The sequence below is a fragment of the Kogia breviceps genome, chromosome 8, assembly GCF_026419965.1.
Source record: "Kogia breviceps isolate mKogBre1 chromosome 8, mKogBre1 haplotype 1, whole genome shotgun sequence".
Classification (NCBI taxonomy): Eukaryota; Metazoa; Chordata; class Mammalia; order Artiodactyla; family Physeteridae; genus Kogia; species Kogia breviceps.
Window position 1 is genome coordinate 38525652 of NC_081317.1, and position 4496 is coordinate 38530147.

The window sequence follows — 4496 nt, forward strand, 5'->3', positions numbered from 1 at the left end:
TTGGAGGGACACAAAGATTCAGACTGGCTCACGGGCCCAGCCGCTCCGCGGCAGGTGGGATCTTCCTGGACCGGGGCACGAACTTGTGTGTCCTGCATTGGCAGGCGGACTCTCAACCACTGCGCCACCAGGGAAGCCCTACATCCCATCTTTTTGAGGCTATGTCCCAGAAACTATTATACATACATCATTTCCCTTTACATCCCACTGGCTATAAGTAACTTAGCCACATGGGCAGGCTTTGCTTCCAGGGAAGCTGGGAAAATGGAAAGTATATTCAGGGTGGTCACATGTCCCACTGAAACTCAAGGTTGCTACTGCTGAAAAGAAGAGAACAGATAATGGGGGACAAGAATTAGTCTCTGCCATCTGTAAAACTAAGTACAGAGCAAATTCTCAAAATAATCTATTGCTGTGGGGTTAAAGAGATGATTCCAACTGGATAAATGGAATATAGCTGGAAATTCCAGGGAACACACACCCTTACTTTCCAGGGTTAGGTGTGAAAAGAACATTTGTCCCTTTTTACTTCGAACTATTTGGACCTGTAACAAAGCACGCCTCAAACTTTAATATGCAGATTAATCACCCAGGCATCTTGTTAAAAATGCAGTTTCTGATTCAGTAGTTCTGGGATACACCCGAAGAGTCTGCATTCCTACTAGCTCCTAAGTGAGACCAGTACTGCTGGTCTGAGCATCATATTTTGAGTAGCAGAGTATGGAACCTGTAATGGGTTCAATTGTATCCCCCCAAAAGATATGTTCACATCCAAACCTAACCTCCAGTACTTGTGACTGTGACCTTATTTGGAAATAGGGTCTTGGCAGATATAACTAAGATGTAAATTAAGATGAGGTCATACCGGATTAGGGTGGGCCCTAGATCCAACCACTGGTGTCCTTGTAAGAGGAGAGGATACACAGAGATCCACACAGGGAAGAAAGTCATGTGAAGAGAGGAAGCAGAGACCAGATGTGGTGTAGCTATAAGCCAAGGAATACCAAAGATTGCCAGTAGCCACCGGAAGCTAGAAGAGGCAAGGAAGCATCCTCCTTTATGCTCGCATCCTTCAGAGCGATCATGGCCCTGCCTGTGACTTGAATTCAGACTTCTAGCCTCCAGAACTGTGAGAAACCATGCTTCTGGTTTTTTATGCCACCCAGTTTGTGGTAATTTGTAACGGCAGCCCTAGCACACTAATACACACCCCTTGATTTGGTGTGTGGGGGGCTGGAAGAGTCTCTCAGGATCGTACATTGTCAAAATTGTGTCATACTTCATTTCCTTCACTCCCAAGGCAACATTTCTCAAAGCATAGAGTAATGACTTAGGATCTTCTCTTAAAATCCGCATTTATGGGCGCCACTCTAGCCATGGAATCAATATTCCTAAAGATTGGGCCCAACATTAGCTTTTCAGACAGGCACCCCAGGTGACAGGCTCTGTAGCTGTTTCCTTAAGGTCCTGTGATGTACACAGCTTCATTATGTGATGTGGATTCAAGGCCAAGATGCCGACAGCTGCCTCTCCATTTAAGGCCCACCCTGAAATCTCACTGTGAAGACCTCAGTCCTTCAGCTAAATGGGTAAAGGATTAAAAAGCAAATGCCTCATTGTTACTAACCTGGGTTCATGGACTCTTTAATCGGTAGAAATTGATAACAGACTGGACAAGAATTCAGGCAGGTTTTGTGGTTACACAGGTAAATCCATTTGTCAACCCAGTGTCTGTGCATTTCATTGTATCTAAATATTCCATACAAGAAAATACCAAAATGTTTCATTTCTACTTCATGAAAACACCACTTTTTTGGCATATAGGAAAAGAATACCATGCTACCAAATGGTGGCTCAGGCTTGTATTAGGACACAGAGCTGGACCTGAATTCATGTATTCTGGTCACCAAGAGGCCTTGGTCAGAAAGGCTCTTGCTGGTGTCTATGAACTTGGAGCACCATCAGAGTATGAACTACGTCCAGTACAGTAAGTCCCCTACATACGAAGGAGTTCCATTCTAAGAGCGTGTTTTTAAGTCCAGTTTGTTCGTAAGTCCAACAAAGTTAGCCTAGGTACCCCACTAACACAGTCAGCTATATAGTACTGTACTGTAATAGGTTTATAATACTTTTCACACAAATAATACATAAAAAATAAAGAACATTTTTAATCTTACAGTACAGTACCTTGAAAAGTACAGTAGTACAGCACAACAGCTGGCATCCAGGGGCTGGCATTGAGGGAACAGGCAAGAAGAGCTACTGACTGGAGGAGGGACAGGAGGTGGCAGATGGTAGAGCTGAAGGATCGTCAGCAACAGGAGACTTAGCAGTAACAGCTATGAAAACTGCTGCTTTTCCTCTTGCTTCCAGACATCCTGGGCTTGAAATAAAGATACTGTACTACTGTACTCTATACAGTGCTGTAAAGTACACAAAAGCACAACCACTTGTAGAGGATGCATGCATGTGACAGTGTACGCCAGACACGTGAACTAACCTATGTGATTGGACTTGCGAACACACGTTCACACCTTTGAAAGTTCACAACTTGAAGGTTCGTATGTAGGGGACTTACTGTAGAGCAAAGCAGCCGCTAGTCTGGCTTCTGGAGCCTGAGGCACCTGGTGTTCAGCCCTACTTCTCCCACTTCCTGTGATTGGAGCAAGTCACTTACCTTCCAAGCCTATACTTATTTGTAAAATAATAATAATAATTGTATCTATTTCATGGAGTTGTTGCAGGGAGTAAATAAGAATTTAACACAATATATGACAGATGGTTATCACTGGGAATTATTGGCTATCGTCACAGATGTTTGTACTAATATTTATCAGACTTCCAGTTCTGTGTTCTTTTTGAATCTTTACTGTTTATTTATATTTTTTAATAAGAGCAGAGCTAGCGACTCCTTGTTTTAGCATAAAGTGAAGGAATTATGTCTATTTAATTCTATGTTACACAACCATTTTTAGAAAACTGCTTACAAGTAACAAAACAGCTTTATTTTACAAACATGTTACCGGCTGAATTGTGTCCCCTCAAAATTCATAAGTTGAAGCCGTGACCCCTAGCACTTCAGAATGTGACTGTATTTGGAGACAGTCTTTAAAGAGGTAATTAAGGTCATTAGGGTGAGCCCTAATCCAATATGACTGATGTCCTTATAAGAAGAGGAGATTAGGACACAGGTACAGAGGGGAGACCATGTGAGGACACAGGGAGAAGACAGCCATTTATAAGCCAAGGAGAGAAGCTTCAAGGGAAACCAACCCTGCTGACATCTTGAGCTCAGACTTCTAGCCTCCAAAACTATGAGAAAAAAATTTCTGTTGTTTAAGCCCCCTCATCTATAGTACTTTGTTATGGCAGCCCTCGCAAACTAATACAAATGTATATTAATAAATAATTGATACCAAGATGAAGCATGATTAAGTAACATTTTACTTATAAGAGTACAACCTACCATTTTTTTCTATCATTATTTTTTAAGCTTTATTTTAAAGAGCAGTTTTAGGTTCACAGTAAAATTGAGAGGAAGGTAGAGTTTCCCACATACTTCCCCCTACTCCCACCCCATGCGTTAATGTCCCCATCAGTGTGATACATCTGGTACAACAGATGCACCTACACTGATATATCATGCCAGAAGTCCATAGTTTACCTTGGGATTCACTCGTGGTGTTATATATTCCACGGGTTTTTAAAAAATGTATAATGACATGTATACATCATTACAGAGTCCCTAAAACTCCTCTGTGCTTCACTTATTCATCCTACCCCCATCCCAACCCCAGGCAACCACTGATTTTTTCCTGTCTCCATAGCTGCCTTTTCCAGAATGTCATACAGTTAGAATCATACAGTATGTAACTGTATGATTTAGACTTTTTTTCAGACTGGCTTCTTTCACTTAGTGATTGGCATTTAGGGTTCCTCCATGTCTTTTTCATGGCTTGGCAGCTCAGTGCTTTTTAGCGCTGAATAATATTCCATTGTCTTGGATGGACCAATGTTTATCTATCCATTCACTACTGAAGGACACCTTGGCTGCTGCCGAGTTTTAGCAATCATGAACAAAGTTTCTATAAGCATCCATGTGCAAGTTTTTGTGTGGTCATAAGTTTTAAACTTCTTTCAGTAAATACCAAGGAGCATGACGGCTGGATCCTATGGGAAGGGTATATTAACTTTTGTAACAAACTGCCAAACTGTCCTCCAAAGAGGTTGTTTCATTTTGTGTTCCCTCCAGCAATGAATGAGAGGTCTTGTTGCTCACTTCCTGTGAGCATTTGGTGTTGTCAGTGTTCTGAGTGATTTTTTCTTTATCACTAGTCCTGGAATCTTAGGCAATTCACAAGCCCATCTTCAGCAACCCTCTCTCCATTCTCTCCTCATTCTTCTTTGCCACACATGCCCCTTACTAGCTGCTCCATCCATATGTGAATGGTGCTCTATTCTGATAGAGAAAAAGGAAAAGATCTTTTTAAAATGTC